This window comes from Octopus sinensis, linkage group LG4 (assembly GCF_006345805.1).
Source record: "Octopus sinensis linkage group LG4, ASM634580v1, whole genome shotgun sequence".
NCBI lineage: Eukaryota > Metazoa > Mollusca > Cephalopoda > Octopoda > Octopodidae > Octopus > Octopus sinensis.
Genome location: NC_043000.1, coordinates 2,470,445 through 2,491,842, shown reverse-complemented (window position 1 = coordinate 2,491,842; position 21,398 = coordinate 2,470,445). Strand labels below are relative to the sequence as shown.

The 21,398-nt window shown below is 36.5% G+C and overlaps 1 protein-coding gene across 2 annotated transcripts in view; it reads right to left on the bottom strand.

Annotated features, from left to right (window-relative positions):
* The window catches only part of LOC115210382 (mitochondrial inner membrane protease subunit 2), a 646,016-nt gene that overhangs the window by 142,748 nt on the left and 481,870 nt on the right, over window positions 1–21,398 (bottom strand). The gene's annotated exons all lie outside the window — the stretch shown is intronic.

Below are 21,398 nucleotides of genomic sequence, written 5' to 3'. Positions count from 1 at the left end.
TGAAGGCAATCTATCTAGGGAGATAACCTTACAATAAATCACTGGGTCCGTAGCTTAGAAATACTGGGTTGACGTCCAGCGGGAATAGCTTTGTTTCATGGAGGAGGAAAGATCTTCTTTAGTACTTGGTTGTACAATGCTTTCCGATGTGTGTAGTAGTGGCACATGCACACATTATTAGCCATTTTAAAAGACTATGAAAGTCTCGACCACGGTCGAACAATGATGATGATGATATTATAAGCAAAAAAAAAGGTGTATTATAAGCAAATGATTAATAACAGATGATGGATAAATGTCAGCTTATTTCATGGTCAACTTTGGCTTCAGGTATGTTCCTGTGTTCTTGGGATATCCTACTGTTTTAAAATTATGTTTCATCTGATGATTATGGTTTTTTTTGAAGTGATGTAATGCATTCATTCTTAAAAATGCATACGAAACAGCTGTAATGAGCTGACATTTATCCATCATCTGTTGTTATTCATTTGCTTACACACACACACACACACACACACACACAAGAACAGTGATGTTATTTAAATTCTCCGGTAAACTAGTCTCATAGTTCAGTGGCTTCATCTGTTTTGATGTGCAAAGAGCAGTGGAATAAAAAAAAAAAGCGTTACTTGAAAAATGGATGAGGGTTGGCAACAGGAAGAACATCCAGCTATAGAAAATCTGCTTCGCAATATGAGAAAACAAAGGAGGAGGAAGAGAATGGATGATGATGGGGAGGAGGAGGAGGAGGAGTCCTGTGTAGATCTAAAGACATTTCATCTAACTCTGTTAACAATACTTATCGAAGCAGTGTCACCATGTATGTAGATTAGAAGATATTCTATATAGCTGTGTCAACAATATGTGTGCACATAATATTCCTGCTGCGTAAACAACACATGTGAAGACTATGTTACCACATGTCTAAATTTGAAGAACATGTGTAGTTCTTAAGACATTCCATACATATGTGTAACTGTATGTAGAATGTAGCTTTGTTATATATGTACAAATTTTATGACATTCTTGCTGTGCAAATATCACATGTGAAGACTATAAGGCATTATATTTTTGTTATCTAAATAATATATTTGAAGACTATGTCTCTACATGCTAAGATTTAAAGAAGATATATATATATCTTAAGACACTCCATACACTTGTGTGATTGATGTAGAAGGTAGCTTTGTTATATGGGAAAAAAAATGGGAAAATTGAAATGATGATGTATATAATCATACATATGCTTGTATATTTGTGTGTGTGTGTGTGTGTGTGTGTGTGTTTCTAAGAGTAATTAATATATTGTGTCCAATTTTTCTTCTTGTACCATTCCTTATTCACAGATTCAACACAGTCATAAATTTTCATACCTGCTTGTAAATTTGTGTTGAGTCCTTTTGTGAGTTGCGTTTTATGAAAATGAATTAAGATGTATTCTGTTGAGTCCATCAGTGTCTTAATGTTCGTTATTGTTGTTGTCATCCTGGCATCCACTTTCCAATGCTCTTTTTGGGTAAATCCAATTTTATTAAGACAAACTTTCTTTCTTTTCTATAGTTGGATGTTCTTCCTGTTGCCAATCCTCACCTTGTTTCCAAGCAAGTTAATATTCCTTCGAGTCATTCTAACAACATTATATGTTTAAATTTTAAGACATAATATCCTTGCAGTCTAAACAGCACATGTGATTACTATGTTAATACACATGTAGACTTAAAGAATATAAGCTAACTACAGAGAGACAGATGAAAGTTGAGTTACTACATGTGTAAATTTAAAGAATACAAGCTAACAGCAGAGAAGCGAACGAAAGCTGTGTCACCAAAATTTCACAAGTAATAATCAATATCAGAACGGATCGACAGAGATTATCACCAATGCTTTATTTACCATTGATGGAATAAGAATATTCTTGAGAAAATTGTTGTCAAATTGATAGATGCAGTTTGTTCAGCAACGACTTAATGAGAGAGCTTGTCTTGCTTGTGTTGTCAGAATGGCTGCATGGGAACATGTAAACGCACATACATATATCTATGTACATTGGTGTGCATGTGAGCAACATGCACATATAGGCATGTATAACTAGTCACATGTGTTAATATGTATGTATTTATGTTGTGAAATTGTCAACATTTATTCACACTTATATTGATGTACTTGTGTTCATACAATTACGTATGTCTATATACATGTAACTATATGTATATATTAATATATGTCTCTCTCTACTATGTGGTTGTTATACTTTCTACTATGTAGTTGCTCACATATGCATATACAAAGAAATACCGAGGTATATGCGTGTAGATATTTATACATAGGTAAGCACATATTTGCACATGAGTGTTAACATATGTTTATGTTATGTAATAGTATAAGAGATATACATTCACAGACATTGATGCACTTATATGCATGCATTTATATACATGTGTGTATATATATAAATATATATGTATATAGTTATATATGTATGTATGTGGGTGGGTTTGTGTATGTGTAAGTGTGTATTGACACAAGTGCTTCTGTCATGTGATCGTACAAGTGAAATATACACATGCATGTATGTATACATGGAATATATATTGGCATAAATGAGATAGATGGTTAGATCAATCGATCAATCAATCAATCAATCAATCGATGAATTGATCAATTTATATATGTGTATCTATCTGCCTAAATAGGAATACAGGGAGAGAGAGACAAAAAGAGAAGGTGGAGGTAGAGCAGTAGATAGACTGACAGAGAGATAAATGCACAAAGAGAGAAAACTAATACACTTCTATATGTGTATATAGATTTATATGCAGTTACTTATAGACAACACACTGTCTACACCCATTCACGCCTATGTACATACATCATCATCATCATCATCATCATCAACAGCAATCATGGCTGTGTGGTTGAGAAGTTTGCTTCACAGCCTCATGATTGTGAGTTCAGTCCCACAACACAGAATCATGGGCAAATGTCTTCTACTACCACTCAGGATTCACCTGTGTCTTGTGAATGAATTTAGTTAATGGAAACTGTAGGAAGCCTCTTGTATGTGTGTGTGTGTGTATAAGCAAACTAATAACACCAGACGATGGATAAATGTCAGCTCATTACAGCTGTTTCGTATGCATTTTTGAATAGAAGAATGAGAACATTACATCACTTCAAAAAACCATAATCATCAGATGAAGCATAATATCAGAACAATAGGATATCCCAAGATAACAGTGGGAACATGCCTCTCTGTGTGTGTGTGCCAAAACTATACATATATAAATATACAAAATTAAGAGGAATGACCACTGAAGTGGACACCTTATATGCTAAACATAGACATCAAATCGCCATTATCATGAAGAATAGCACACGAAGAAGCGCCAAAATGTAAAAATGAGCAAGACAAATGAAAAGATACAAAATAAAAAATGATTACCTATATACCAATGGTTTCACTTGTTAATATCTACATATCCAAACACACAGATATCTGCAAGATCATCAGCATAGTTTGTCACTTACAAAACACAATTTCCAGAACTAGATACAGAACACTCAACAGAAATCAAGTATGTATAAAGTTCTACATATTATATTTGGGTATAGTTTTCAAATGTCTTCACTTTGGCGTGCTGAGGCCGGAAATTACTCAGCAGTTAATAAATTTCAGCAGCCAATTTACTGGTTAGAGAAAATTTTTTTCTTTTATTTAAAATTAAATAATAAGGGTAGAAATTGATATTAATCAATTAAAACCAGTGGCTTAGCATATTTAAAAAAATCCACATTGAAACCATACCAAAACAGACACAGAAGCCTAATGCAGTTTCTGCCTGGCCAGCTCCTGTCAAACCATCCTACACATGCCAGCATCGAAAGCAGACGTTAAACGATACTAATGATGATGATAATAGGTGTAGGTATGTCTGTATGATAAAAAGCTTGCTTCCCAACCATATGGTTCTGGGTTCAGTCCCACTGTGTGGCACTTTGGGCAAGTATCTTCTACTACTGCTTCGGGTCAACTAAAACTTTGTGAGTGGATTTGGTTGATGGAAACTGAAAGAAGTCTATCGTGCATATGTGCGTGTGTGTGTGTGAGAGAGATTGTGTCTGTGTTTGGCCCCTACTACCTCTTGACAATAGGTACTGGTGTGCTTACATCACTGTAACTTAGCAGTTTGGCAAAAGAATCCAATGAAATCGGTACCAGGTTTAAAAAAATAAACCCTGAGGTCAATCCATTTGACCAAACATTCTTCAAGACAGTACCCTCACATGGCCACAGTCTAATGACTGAAACAAATAAAAGTTTTAAAAAGACGTATATATATTGTATTTTGAGATGGTCTTTTTTTTTGTTGGCCAAATAAACACATGTACTATATATTTGTTCTTCACTTGTTTATTACTCTTCTTATTCTAACTCATGTCCATTGTCCAGAAATCTTTTATCACACATCTGTGACCTCTTCAGTGACACTTTTAGTCTTCGTGTGTACTCTTGCTCCATTTACTCTGTTCAGACAATCGACATGAGTTAGAATAAGAACAGTAATAAACAAGTGAAGAACAAATATATAGTACATTGGTTTATTTGGCCAAAAAACAAAAAAGACCATCTCAAAATACAACAATATCTGTTTCAACACACAATTTCCTATCAGGAGTCTTGCAACACAAATACATGAATGATATATATGTGTGTGTGTGTGTGTGTGTGTGTGTGTGTGTATACTTTCATACATATATATATATAAACCTTGTACCTCCTCTACAGCAAGACACCTGTTTCTGTCTCTCTGACACAAAATCACCTCCTCCAATGCCCCCCCCCCCTCTCAAAAGATTTTTATCTTGCAAGCTACTTGGTGATCCTGTTAGAGCAGGTGCCACTTAAAAAGCATCTAGTCCACATTTTGAAGAGCATCCAGTGATAAAAGCCTTGCCAAAACTGACTTCGCCTGTGCTTGTGCCATATAAAAAGCATTAAGTTCACTCTGCTGAATGGTTGGTGTTAGGAAGGGCATCCAGCTGCAAAAATTCTACCAAAATAGTCACAGAAGTCAGGTGCAGGCTTCTGTCTGGCCGGCTCCTGTCAAACTGTCCCAACCATGCCAGCATGGGAGAAAGACATTAAACGATGATGATGATGATCATCATCATCATCATCACCACATCATTGTTTTAGCATCCACTTTCACATGCTTGCAGGAGTTGATTGGGACAGTTTTTCAATGACTGGATGCCCTTCCTGTAGCTAACCCTCACCTGTTTCCAAGCATACTGGAAATCTGGAAATGAATTACACTGACTGTATGACGGTAACACTCATTTATGTCTATCATGTGGTGTCAAGACAAGGAGATGCAAGCATACACACCCTCACACATATATGCGTACATATGTATTGATATATCTACATATTGATATATCTACAATAGGCACAGGAGTGGCTGTGTGGTAAGTAGCTTGCTTACCAACCACATGGTTCCAGGTTCAGTCCCACTGCGTGGCATCTTGGGCAAGTGTCTTCTGCTATAGCCTCGGGCCGAACAATGCCTTGTGAGTGGATTTGGTAGACGGAAACTGAAAGAAGCCTGTCGTATATATGTATATATATATATATGTATGCGTGTGTGTGTTTGTGTGTCTTTGTGTGTCTGATGCTGGTGTGTTTACGTCCCCGTCACTTAGCGGTTCGGCAAAAGAGACCGATAGAATAAGTACTGGGCTTACAAAGAATAAGTCCCGGGGTCGATCTCCTCGACTAAAGGCGGTGCTCCAGCATGGCCGCAGTCAAATGACTGAAACAAGTAAAAGAGTAAAGAGAAAAGAGTATACATACAAACACACACACACAAGTTTCCTTCTACTGAATCCACTCACAAGGATTTGGGCAACCTGGGACTATAGTTGAAGATTGCTGCCCTAGATGCTACACAGTGGGACTGAACCCAAAATCATATGGTTGGGAAGCAAACTTCCTAACCACACAGCCATGACTGCAACTATTATACACACACACACACACACATGTGCATGTGTGCAGCTATAGTTCAATATATACATGTATGTATGTATGTAGGGAGGTGTAAATGTGGGTGTATGTATGTCTTGATAAGGAGACAGTTACACCTGAAAAACAGGATTGGTCACTGGAATAGAATACATGCATGCATGCACCAATGCTTATCCAATGGAAAGGCTACTGAAGTGAGTGTGAGTGCATTGTGTGTGTATGCATGCATATATATATATATATATATATACATAGACACAGACACACACACACATATATATATATATATATACATATCATCATCATCATCCTTTAACATCCGTTTTCCATGCTGTCATATATATACACATATATGATGATGATGATGATATACACATACATACATATATACATACATACGTATGCTTAAACAAGAATATTATCGACAGTCTGACGATGGTTTAGCTGGTCAAAACTTTAAACTCACTGTCAATAATAATTCGTTGTCTGGGGAGAGTCATTTTCTTTTTGTGCCTCATAATGTAACACACTCACCGGTAAAATTTCCACTTATTTCTTATTTTTATTTTCCTAGAATTTTCGTTGTGTCTTGCAACCTTTTCAAAAACGAAATACAATAATATTTTATAATAATAAGAAATATTGAATTTCTAAATCTCTCGTAGAGACATGTATGGTGGTGGGGCGATAGAATGGTTGTATACTGTCAATCTAACAAGAACGTGACAGTAGGGGGTACACCACCGCTGTATAGCCCTAGGAAGCATCGAACGCCTCCTGATGGCTTTCACACATTTTTCCCTGTGTCCTTATATACATTCACGAAGGGGAGACAAACACCCCCGGCTGCCGAAGCTGCATCTAGGGACACGTGTTTCAGGATCGTTGTCCTTCATCAGCCTAGAGTAGCCATCAGGAGGCGTTCGATGCTTCCTAGGGCTATACAGCGGTGGTGTACCCCCTACTGTCACATTCTTGTTAGATTGACAGTATACAACCATTCTATCGCCGCACCACTGTACATGTCTCTACGAGAGATTTAGAAATTCAATATTTCTTATTTTGATAATCAGTGAATAGACTTCACTGAGTTATGGATATATACAATTACGAAGTCGAGACAAATATCACCAGCTGACCGGTGTCTGCTACTCTAGGCTGATGAAGGACAACGATCCTGAAACACATGTCCCTAGATGCAGCTTCGGCAGCCGGGGGTGTTTGTCTCCCCTTCGTATATGTATATAAGGACACAGGGAAAAATAATATTTTGTATTCTACAAAGGTAACACTTCAGGTTAATGTGAAATTGTTTTTGTTATAACTGAACACAAAAAACATTAATATATATATATATATATATATATGTAAAATATATATAAAATAATTGAAAATAATGGAAACAGAAGATGGATTTGGTATTAGTCTATATTGCATAGAATGATTGTTTTGACCTATCCTGTGACTGTCCTTTATGGGTGGGATGCTGTGCACCATATTGTGTTTCATCAGTTTTGCAGTCTGAGTTACATCAGGTACATTCACACACAAAGTGGTGTCTCACTAAAAATCTTGAAGTAAATCCAACAGAGATATATGCCAACTGTGGTAGCACAACACCAACCAGGTAACACTACCCATGCTAGTGCTTTACTTAACACATCAACACACTAATTGACATGTACCCGTGAATATATTGTCGCCTAAATTACCCCCAAATAAAAATAACACTGACATCACATTTTAACAGACATATTTACCAAAATTACATAAAAATATCTTGAAATACTAAAGAGTAAATTTATTCAATAAAATCGCCATTGGCTTCAACTACGACCTCCAGATGACTTCAGAATCTTCTGAAACTCTTCTGGATGGTCTCCTTGTTTAAGCTAGTGAATGCAGCCATAATCTTTGCCTTCAGTTCATCTTTGGTGTTATAAGGAGTTTTGTTGATCTCTCACTCAACTGCACCCAGACATAATAATCAAGGGGTTTGCATAAATTTTATTATACAAACTTTCTGTAACTCCTACATTTCTTTCCACACACACACACACACACACACACACACACACACAATAATGAGTTAGAGGTTATGCAACCATCTAAAGAATAAATGGATCCATAGGCACTACTGGTGTATTACCTCACTATGTATAGGCCTTGCTATAAGGCTAACAGTAGTTGGTAATTTAAAGGGTAAGCCATGGTTTAATTTACAGCAGCAAATGTTATTTTAACTACAATTAAACTATGGCCATTTAATTCCAATGATCAACTTCTAATTGTTAACTGTTGCTCCATTTCTTTTCTTATCTGTGTGTCTATATAATATATAAAAAAAATTTTTCGTAATAAGATAAAAATCCAAGGCTGTGTAGATTTTGGAACGTTTATAAATAGGCCTTACAGCTGTTTCTAGGATATTTCTTATATCCCTTCATCGGAGATGGTGTGAGAAGATGGTTAAGCAATAGTTAATTTAGATAAGATACGAAACAGAGAGTGAGGTGGAGGGATGAAAATAGATGTGAGATATGCAGGGATATTGTATTGTACATATATATATGCATTATGTGCATATATTTGTGTATATATATATGTATGTGTGTATATATATATACATATGTATATGTGTATATATATTATATATGTATATATATATTATATATATATATATATACATACACACACACACACATACATATATATATATATATATATATATATATCAACAATTGAGGGTAAAATTAATTAGTTATTAATCAATTTCACCAAGTATTCAGTATGTAAAAGGACCATTTAAGGCGAATTCAAATTATTACATTATATAATTAGGGCTTAGTAAAATAAATTACTTTGCCACATACTGAACTTTCTAGAAATAGCAGCCAAAAAAGTTTTTTAGCCATTTCCACTATTTAAAGAAAATTTCTCTCAGATAATGTTTACTCAAAATAACTCACGAAGGTATGGAGGTAAAAACAGAAAAATATCACAAGTACAAAGATTATTTGAGAACGTTAACGTTTCTAGATTAGCCAAATAAACTCAGCATTTCTTTCGTCAGCTCAACATTTCTTATTTTGGATTTGGAAGCACTAAAAAGAAAGAACATACCCTTTGGCGACTTATCACCTCAGATGACCCGTTCAGACTGCCAGTACTAACAAATTTATTTGTTAGTACTGGCTTTTGAGTAAACATTATCTGAGAGAAATTTTCTTTAAGTAGTGGAAATGGCTAAAAAACTTTTTTGGCTGCTATTTCTAGAAAGTTCAGTATGTGGCAAAGTAATTTATTTTACTAAGCCCTAATTATATAATATATATATATATATACATACATATATATGCACACACACATAGTTACACACATGCATATGTACACACACATTCAACATTCCTGTATATGCTCACAAGATGGAGCCTTACGTATACAGAATGAAGTGTTCATTATTTTGAGAAGAAATACTGAATAACCTCCAGCTATTTGTGAATAGGATCAGTTGAAACAGTTTAACTGTAAAGCTAATAACCAAATATAAAAAAAATGTGTGCGTGTATGTTGATATGTGCACTTGTGTCTGTGTGTGTCTGTGCTCACAAGTATGTGTACTGACAGAGGAAGGTGTCCATTGAAGAGAGAGAGATAAAGGAAGAAATATGAAATCAGTTCTCAAGAAGCAGGGCTTCTCCCACACATGATGTCAAAGGGTCAAGACATGCAGAAATACGTGAACTGCAAACCCAGGCAAACTATGACAGCTTGGAAAATGTTATAATTTTAAAATGTGATCACTTGGAAGATGGATATTAAAACAACCATGACAACGATAACTACAGTTTGGCTATACGTAAAAGAATGATGCATTTCAATTAATACCAGGAGTTTGCATGTATTAAGAACTAGCAGTATCGCCCGGCGTTGCTCGGGTTTGTAAGGGAAATAAGTATATAAGCATTTTTAGAGAGTTATAGTAAAAAAATAGCAAAAAATGCATTAAAAATGGAAAAAAAATGATGGTAAATTTTTTTTTAAATCATTGACTCATTGTAGACATTTTTAGAGAGTTACTTCCCTTATATAATAGCGAAAAAAATGCATTAAAATGGAAAAAAATGATGGTAAATTTTTTTTTAAATCGTAGACTCATTGTAGACATTTTTAGAGAGTTACTTCCCTTATATAATAGCGAAAAAATGCATTAAAATGGAAAAAAATGATGGTAAATTATTTTTAAAATCGTAGACTCATCGTAGACACGCACTAATACCCAGAAGGGCTCGATATGAATCACGACTATAAGATACCCGGTTTTGGTTAAACTGCACCGGGAGTAGTGTGGGAGTAGTTAGGAATCTAAATCGGATTAGACAGACACACAACTTCACTTTTATATATAAAGATGTGTTTTGAAGGCTATAATGCAGTGCTGCAAATGATGTTGATCATTTCAATGTCAATGTATACAGATGCAATTAATTGCAGGTGGTAAGGATGTAGTTTAGTAATAAAGCCAATTAAGTTAATTTTAACAACTGAATTAAGTAAGTGAATTAAGTAAGACTAATCTCTATATATAGGCGCAGGAGTGGCTGTGTGGTAAGTAGCTTGCTAACCAACCACATGATTCCGGGTTCAGTCCCACTGCGTGGCACCTTGGGCAAGTGTCTTCTACCATAGCCCCGGGCTGACCAAAGCCTTGTGAGTGGATTTGGTAGACGGAAACTGAAAGAAGCCCGTCGTTTATTTATATGTATATATATATAATATATATATATAATATATATATATATATATATATAATTATTGAAATGGATAAATGAATTATCTTGTTACGGATTATTCAAATGATAACCGATACCTGGGCTCCTCGTGAGCGTTTGTCGAAAAGCTTGCTGTGCATCTTGTTGGAGAATTAAGTTCCTGGATTTTCCTGAAGAGAAGGCTGCAAAATGGTCTCCTTATTCAATCCGAATTAGGGACTTTGCAGCCTTTGAAACATATGTAGAAAATAATAAAAAGGAATTTTGTTAAATCTTCGTTCAGCTCCATTTCTTCCTACACTTAATATATATATATATGTATGTGTGTGTTTGTGTGTCTGTGTTTGTCCCCCTAGCATTGCTTGACAACCGATGCTGGTGTGTTTATGTCCCCGTTACTTAGCAGTTCGGCAAAAGAGACCGATAGAATAAGTACTGGGCTTACAAAAGAATAAGTCCCGGGGTCAAGTTGCTCGATTAAAGGCGGTGTTCCAGCATGGCCGCAGTCAAATGACTGAAACAAGTAAAGAGTAATAAAACCAATCAAGTTAATTTTAACAACTGAATTAATTAAGTGAATTAAATAAGAATAATCTCTCTATATATATAAACGGCAAAATGTCTGTCTGTGTGTCCTTTATACAGATCCACAATTTTTCAGTTAGAGGGCTCACACTTTCTATGGTCATTCAAAACTGTCCAAGGGTGGTCGTGCACATCTTTACATTTCCCCAGTCGGACTTGGTAAACACCCACAAAGTTATCAACCACCTCACCAACAACAACACTGAACACCTTTTTGATCTCCATGTGTCTAACACACGTGGACATGCCTACAAAGTCAGAAAACAACACAGCTCCCATGACTTTCGGAAACATTTTTTCACGCTCAGAGTTGCTGAAGCATGGAATAAACTGCCTGCATCAGTTGTTGACTGCCATGACACTGCATCCTTTAAGGCCCTCATGCTTTCCGAAATCCGCCGAAACTACACCTGATTATATATACACTTTAGATGAGTTGTAGTGCACCTGAGCACTGTACACAATTATTATTATTATTATTATTATTATTATTATAAAGCCATAAAAAAATCAATAGAAGTGACTTTTTTGTGAATTTTCTATCGAAAACCCAATCAAAATGCCTGAAACTTGATATGCCAATTGAATGCCAGCTAGCTGTATGTAATTAGTCGGAGATTTGGACAGTACTCGCGTGTAGGTGCACACGCACGCAGCTGTATATGCATGCACTAGCACTATGACCCAGCGTTGCCGGGTCATAGTGCAAGTTACAATTATAATTATCATTTTAAAGTCCACTTTTCCAAGCTTCCATGGGTGAGACTGAATTAATTGAAGAAGATTTTCAATACTCAGATGCTCTTCCTGTAGCCAATACTTCCTTGTTTTCAAAGCAGAGTAATGTTCCTCCTAGTTAGGCATGTTTTCTCTGAAGATTGGATGCATGGACTGATGCAAGACTTTTCTCAGGTTTAAAATGTGACATTGCTTTTCTCGCCTACATTTCAATGTTGGAGCTTTGTATTTTTGCTAGAAACCAGCTCCTTCTTCAGCAAGAGAATTTAAATGATTAAAAGCAGAAGAGAGAGAGAGAGAGAGAGTTGGGGGAGAGAAAGAAAGAAATATAAATGAATAAATAAATGTTTGTTTTTATGTTATAATAAAAAGGATTTAAAACTAAGTTGAAGGATTACTCAATACATTTGGTAGAGCACAAAATCATAATTCTTTAACAAGGTGCAGGAGTGGCTGTGTGGTAAGTAGCTTGCTTACGAACCACATGGTTCCGGGTTCAGTCCCACTGAAGTGTCTTCTACTATAGCCTCAGGCTAACCAAAGCCTTGTGAGTGGATTTGGTAGATGGAAACTGAAAGAAGCCTATCATATATATATGTGTGTGTGTGTGTGTGTGTGTCTGTGTTTGTCCCCAAAACATCGCTTGACAACCTATTTCTTTATTACCCACAAGGGGCTAAACACAGAGGGGACAAACAAGGACAGACATAGGTATTAAGTCGATTACATCGACCCCAGTGCATAACTGGTACTTAATTTATCGACCCCGAAAGGATGAAAGGCAAAGTCGACCTCGGCGGAATTTGAACTCACAACGTAACGGCAGACGAAATACCGCTACGCATTTCGCCCGGCGTGCTAACGATTCTGCCAGCTCACCGCTTGACAACCGATGCTGGTGTGTTTACATCCCTGTAACTTAGCGGTTCGGCAAAGGAGACTGATAGAATAAGTATGAGGCTTACAAAGAATAAGTCCTAGGGTCGATTTGCTCGACTAAAAGCAGTGCTCCAGCATGGCTTCAGTCAAATGACTGCAGCAAGTAAAAGAGTAAAGAATAGTGTTATGAGTGACTTCAAAATTTTCTGCTAGCTGTACCACAGTCTGATGATGGGTTAGCTGGTTGAAACTTCGAAGTCACTATCAATACTATTCTTCTTAAAGAATACTATTCTTAAAGAATAGTAGGTACCAGCAGGACCAGTGAATATTTCATGGAATTAATTGTAAGCTTATTGGGTTCTCTTTTTCTCTTTTTACTTGTTTCAGTCATTTGACTGCGGCCATGCTGGAGCACCGCCTTTAGTCGACCCCAGGACTTATTCTTTGTAAGCCCAGTACTTATTCTATCGGTCTCTTTTGCCGAACCGCTAAGTGACGGGGACGTAAACACACCAGCATCGGTTGTCAAGCGATGTTGGGGGGACAAACACAGACACACAAACATATACACACACACACACACACACACACATATATATATATATATACGACAGGCTTCTTTCAGTTTCCGTCTACCAAATCTACTCACAAGGCTTTAGTTGATCCAAGGTTATAGAAGACACTTGCCCAAAATGCCACGCAGTGGGACTAAACCCGGAACCATGTGGTTGGTAAGCAAGCTACTTACCATACAGCCTCTCCTGCGCCTATTTCTGAAAACTTTATTCAAAAAACCTGAAAGCATAGCCTGTGTTGTGACTGTATCAAAAGATAGTTGTTCATCTGATAATCATTGGAAAGTGCAGGAAATTGGAATATGATGATTGCTTAATGCACTTTATATACTTTATGCACAATTCTATAGACTTAATACACAACAGGCGCAGGAGTGGCTGTGTGGTAAGTAGCTTGCTAACCAACCACATGGTTCCGGGTTCAGTGCCACTGCGTGGCATCTTGGGCAAGTGTCTTCTGCTATAGCCCCGGGCCGACCAATGCCTTGTGAGTGGATTTGGTAGACGGAAACTGAAAGAAGCCTGTCGTATATATGTATATATATATATATATATATATATGTGTGTGTGTTTGTGTGTCTGTGTTTGTCCCCCTAGCATTGCTTGACAACCGATGCTGGTGTGTTTACGTCCCCGTCACTTAGCGGTTCGGCAAAAGAAGCCGATAGAATAAGCACTGGGCTTACAAAGAATAAGTCCCGGGTTCGATTTGCTCGACTAAAGGCGGTGCTGCAGCATGGCCGCAGTCAAAATAACTGAAACAAGTAAAAGAGTAACACTTTCCCTCTTCCTCTCTCATTCTTTGCCTTACCCTCTTTTTCTTTCACTCTTCGCCTTTCATTATCATCATTGTTTAATGTCCGTTTTCCATGCTAGCATGGGTTGGACAGCTTGACCGGGGTCTGGGAAGCCATGGAGGCTGTACCAGGCTCCAGTCTGATCTGGCAGTATTTCTACAGCTGGATGCTCTTTCTAACGCCAACCACTCTGTGAGTGTAATGTGTGCTTTTACGTGCCACCAGCACAGGTGCCAGGGGAGGCTGACAAATGGTCACGATTGGTTGATGGTTTTTACGTGCCACCGGCATGGAAGCCAGTCAAGGCAGCACTGGCATCGGCCACGTTCAGATGGTGCTTTTTACGTGCCACCAGCACAGGTATCACAACTACAATTTCCATTTGATTTTTTGATCTAATAATATTTAATTACAAAAATACAGTAAAATTTTCTTCTATATACAGCAAACGACTTTGGAAGTCCAGTAGAAAAAAATAGGAATCAAAGGTATTGTTAGGCAAAAGATGGTAGAGAAACTCCGCTCTAAATCCACCAGCTGCTTCAACTGCTCTCTGAACTCTTTCAGCCATGACCAATATTTAAATCATTTCTTACCCTCCATCAAGGACATTTGCTTCATCTCACACCATTCTAGACACACACACATACACACACACATGCACACGCGCACACACACACACACACACACCACACACTCTCTCTCTTCTATCTTTTACTTGTTTTGATCATTTGATTGTGGCCATGAATGGTTTAATTGAACAAATTGACCCTAGAGCTTATTTTTAAGTCTGATACTTTTTCTATTAGTTTCTTTTACTAAACTGCTAAGTTACTGGAACTTACACACGTACACACACACATACACACAATAAGTATCACAACTACAATTTCCATTTCATTTTTTGATGTTGATGTACTTGACTCAATAGGTCTCCTCAAGCACAGCAGGTCGCCCTACGATCCAAGGTAAGCACAGCAGGCCATCCTGCAATCCATGAACTGTCCACTAATTACGTAAAAACATTACAGACGGGCTACGTAACGGAGGAACAAAAATAAGTTCAAAAAATAAATTACACATTTCACTCACCACCATCTTTCCCTCCCCTCCCCGTCTCCCCCCTCCTCCTTCCCCCTCCAACTAATCACATGGAAGTGTTACGGACAGACTGAATAATCAAAGAAGAAGCAGAATTATTATAAGATATGTATATTTGGTAAGTTATATATATGATCATTTTGACCATATATATATATATATATATATATATATGGATCAAAATAAGCAACCAGGATATCCAGAGGTAATGTAGTACGATTGTTTCATGCAACTCCATTTAATTGAACAATGCAACCATTACATCGTAAACGATTGTACTGCATTACCTCTGGATATCCTTGTTGCTTATTTTGATTTTAATCACCTTACTTTGAAATTGTATGGATAATACCGTACTAAATTCTGGGGCCTCAACTTAAGTACCATATTCATCTGAATCTCTCTATATCTATACTCTTTTACTCTCTTTTACTCTTTTACTTGTTTCAGTCATGTGACTGTGGCCATGCTGGAGCACCGCCTTTAGTCGATCAAATCGACCCCAGGACTTATTCTTTGAAAGCCTAGTACTTATTTTATCGGTATCTTTTTTGCCGAACCGCTAAGTTACGTAAACACACCAGCATCGGTTGTTAAGTGATGTTGGGGGGACAAACCTAGACACACAACCATGCACATACATATATATACATATATATGACGGGCTTCTTTCAGTTTCCATCTACCAAATCCACTCACAAGGCTTTGGTCGGCCCGAGGCTATAGTAGAAGACACCTACCCAAGGTGCCACGCCGTGGGACTGAACCCGGAACGATGTGGTTTGTAAGCAAGCTACTTACCACACAGCCACTCCTACGCCTATATATATATATATATATAATATATATATATATATATATATATATATAAGGATAAGATCGTTAATTTAAATAGCGATCTTATCAAGTGGCCAGGATAGGAATAAAAACCTTCAAAGGTAATAATTATTATTAAAATTATAATTTAGGGTATCTAAGAGGTGGGAAATAGCAACCAAAACTTGACTCTAAAACCACATTAAATGTTCATACAGCATCAGGAGAGAAGACAAAAGGACAAAATAAACTAGCAAATAATCTTGTCATTGTAAGATTCATGTTTCTGTTCTTCTCTATATTGACTAGTTCTACACTATAATGTATACATGACCAGCAGTATTTAAGACATTGTGTTTTTTTGGCATTGATCATAATACATTGTCTTAGCTAAGACAATGCCTTTCTGATCATAATACGTTGTCTTAGCTAAGTACAGTCATAATCATTATCATTGTCTCCAGTTCATGTTGGAATAAATTGCTACATATCTATCATCATACTCTGGATTGTTTATCCTATCAAAAAGTCTATGGAGTTGAATATCTGTTTCTTTATTACCCACAAGGGGCTAAATATAGAGGGGACAAACAAGGACAGACAAACGGATTAAGTCGATTACATCAACCCCAGTACGTAACTAGTACTTAATTTATTGACCCCGAAAGGATGAAAGGCAAAGTCGACCTCGGCTGAATTTGAACTCAGAACTTAAAGGCAGACGAAATACGGCTATGCATTTTGCCTGGCGTGCTAACGTTTCTGCCATCTCGCCGCCTTGTTTATGGAGTTGAATATCATTAACATTGGTCTTGCCCTACCTACCTACCCATATCTTCTTTGGGATTTCCTGTCCTTTAGGAATCTCCTACACATTTTCACTCAGCATTATTAACATGCATCCACAACACATGCCCAAACTAACAGTCATGTCTCCCCCATACACTGGCTGATAGTTTTAATACCAAGTATTTCTTTCAGTTCACCTCTATTCTAGTCTACCTTTCATGCACACATGCACATTTTGTGTCAATATATTTCTATGTGTGTCGTATCTGTTGCTCATAAGGTGTGTGATGTGTCTTATAGTATTAGTACTTTGCAATATGTTTCAATCTATCTTATTTCTAGCATCTGCTTTGCAGGGAATCTGAAATTCTGTTGCGAAAACAGAAATCAGTGTGTTTTAGTTAAATCATATTGATTATTTATTAATTCAGCATTCTTTTATTCTTTAACTGGTTTCAGTCACTGACTGAACTAAGGCCATGCTAGTACACTGACTTTAAGTGTTCCAGATAATTATATTGACATTGTACATCTAAACATACATAATTAAACACACATAGATGTATACATATACACACATACACTCATTGATAAAGATATGTGTGTGTGTATGTGTATATATATATATTATATATATATATATATATATATCAGCATCAATCTCTCTCTTTCTCCACACACACACACACACACATACATACATACATACAAACAAAAAAATTTTTTTCAGAAGCTCTGTACAAAATGATGGAAATTTTGATACAGAAATACATCTGCAAATTCAAAGGGCAGCAAATGCATTTGGTGGCTTGGAATCATGTGTTTGGTGCCAGTAACATATAAATAAGATTACAAAGCTGGCTCTTTACAATCATTTGTCTTACCGTCCCTGTTGTATTCCTGTGAAGCTTGGACTTGTTATGAAAGGCATTTTAAATTGTTAGAACAATTCCACCAAAAATGCCTTCATCGCATTTTAAAAATTAAATGAAGTTTTTTCTTTTACTTCAAACACAGATGTCCTTGCATCTGAAGGCATCACTTCAATTAAATCTATGATTTTGAGGGACCAAATGAGATGGCATGGCCATACTTTTCAAATGGCAGATGAATGCATGCCGAAACAGCTGTTCTATGATGAGCTTGCAGAGGGGAAACGCTATTGGCGTAAACCTAAAAAAAGGTTTAAGGACTACTATGAAGTCACTTGGAATGGATCCATAAGACATAGAAACCCTTGGTTCACATCGAGTAGGATGGCGAACAAAAGTGTGGAGTGGAGTGAAAGCATTTGAAGAGGCCAAGATAACGCATGTAAAACTCAAAAAAGATCTAAGGAAGAATGTTATGATCGAGAAGGTGAATGACAATGACCTTTTTGCATGCACAGTTTGTGACAGACCATGCCTTTCTTTTGCTGGGCTCAAATCTCTTTTGCAAACCCGTGGAAAACAAACTCCCACCAACTATTCAGCCTATATGTCTGTGCACACCTTTGAATGCAGTGTATGCCAGAAGTTTCGCAAATCTAACGGCGGCCTCGAAAGACATTTGAAGATCCACAAAGATCAGAACTTATCTGCAGCTATTGGTGGTCCAAATCGGATTTGCAATCTATGTGGGTGTCTTTTCAGAACATTGTCTGGTTTAAAAAGCCACATCAGATGCCATGATGGTGCTGTGCTAAGGTGTAGGTACAGGAGGTGGTCAAACTCTGCATAAGGAATAGATAACCACTATGTATGTACGTATCATAAACAAGTCTGCTTGTCTGGTCACCTCCCCTAATATCTGGTCTTGGGTTCAGTCACATGTCTTCTATGATAGCACTGGCTGACCAAAGCCTTATGAGTGGATTTGGTAGATGGAAACTAAAAGAGGATGTGTGTGTGTGTGTGTGTTTGCTTATTTGTTTGACTGTACACTTATCTAGATACCGATAAACATCACCACCATACAAGTGAGGTTTTCCATTTCCAGTTACCCATGAAAAACATGTCTAGCTATGAGAAAATATTACTTTGTTTGGAAACAAGTGAAGATTGGATAGAGGAAGGGCATTCAGCCACAGAAAATCTGACTCAACAAATTCTCTCTGACCTATACGAGCATAGACCAGTGGACAATAAATGATAATGATGATAATATATACATTTGTGTGAGTGTATAAATATATATATACTTGAATACAAAGGCAACGAAACATAAAATTTTTTATATATGCATATACATACACACACAAACACATAAAGACTTTCTTTTGCTTTGTATCTTTACATATTTACGATGGCTTAATGATGTCTTTTTGATTTCATCAACATACTTTCCACACTTGAATGATTTATATAACTCAGCTCACTGATTGAAATAATGGTCTGCTGGTCAAATAGCAGAAGACTTTAAACCCAGACTTTACAATTCAGGTGTTTTCATGTGTGAAGTTCTAGTGCAATATTTGAATGACTCAGGGACTGCATCACATATATTTGTGAAATCACTTTTGTGAGCAGTGAGTGGTTGGCATGGAGCTAAAAGAAAGGCAGTTCTCATTCGTTACACGTAGCACAACTTGTTAACAAAGGCATATAGCGGTCATTATCTTTTGCTTCATTATTTGGTTGGACATTATGGCAAAATATACAAGCTTGATATGAAAACAAAGTGTAAAGATAGCCAAGATGAATAACGAACATAAACTGTTGCCTAGAACTAAACTGCAACATTGGTGAAGTTGTATGACATTCGAATGATACAGTGACAGAACTTTTAGCATGGCTGATAAAGCAAGGATGCAAGTAAAGAGATATCTTTTGTCAGTACACCGAGCGATGGTGGAGAAGATGTAGCTCAGAGAAACAATTGACATAATTTGTTCAAATATGGCTGCCTTTTATTTCTCTTCAGTCAGCCATTTTGCTTTTGGTAAGATCCAAAAGACTTTTACGATATTTCCTTCTTCACTAATGTTGCTTTCTTTTCATTTGTTGATTAACTTTTCAAAAAGAAGTGACTTGAGTTTTCTGGAATGTTTGTGGTTTTTATTACACTAATGGAATTGGGAAATTCAGGTGGATTTAACTCACTTTGAACATACAACCACTGAGTTCTTTTGTGTGAACTGACCATTTCTTTGATATCATATCTGACCTGCATACAATTAGATTTAGCACAGACTATAATTAAATTTGTCTGAATATAGCAGATTTTATTCCAGTCTCCGTACATTGGCATTCTGTTGTGTTCTGTGGTACACACTGCACTGGTCTGCCTTTGTACTAATAAATGAAATTAGTACGCATACAGAAATCAATCAAGCTTCTTTGTCAATTTTTTCATTTAATCTAGTTATGTAAGTATATAATGGGGTAGGTATGTCCATATATGTCAACTTACATGTAGACATACACATGATAGTGTATCTGAATATATACCTGTATAACGTATCTAACAATGTATAAGTGAACATACATATGAGTATATATGTATGTATATATATATATATATATATATATATATATATATATATATATATATATATATATCTATATATATATATATAGATCATCATCATCATCATTTAACGTCAGCTTTCCTTGGACAATTTGACTGAGGACTGGCGAACCAGATGGCTGCACCAGACTCCAATCTTGATCTGGCCAAGTTTCTACAGCTGGATGCCCTTCCTAACACCAACCACTCCAATAGTGTAGTGGGTGCTTTTACATGCCACTGGCAATATATATATATATATATATATATATATATATATATATATATACACACACACATATATACACACACACACACACACACATATATATATATATAAAAATAGACACACACTCTTCACTTCCACCCCACCTCTCTCTCTCTTGCACTTGTACATGAATGTACGTATGTATCATCATTATAATTTTAATATCATACCTTTCCAAGCTTATATGCGTCATACAAGATTCATTGTGGCACATATTGTATGGCCAGATGCTCCTCCTGTCTTCAACTCTTACCCATTTTCAGGTAAGATAATATTTTTGCTAAGCCCAGACATGTTTTCAAGTAAGATTACAAATGAATACCACTGCTTAGATGAGGGTAAAATCTATTTACAATTATTTGTTTGCACTGTCAAAACAAAGAGACATGTACACACACACACACACATCAGGCTTCTTTTTAATTTCCATCTACCAAATTCACTCACAAGGCTTTTGTTGGCCTAGAGCTATAGTAAAAGACAATTGCACAAGCAAAGTTTCAAACAGCTCAAGATACAAATTAAATTAAATCATCATCATCATCATCATCGTTTAAC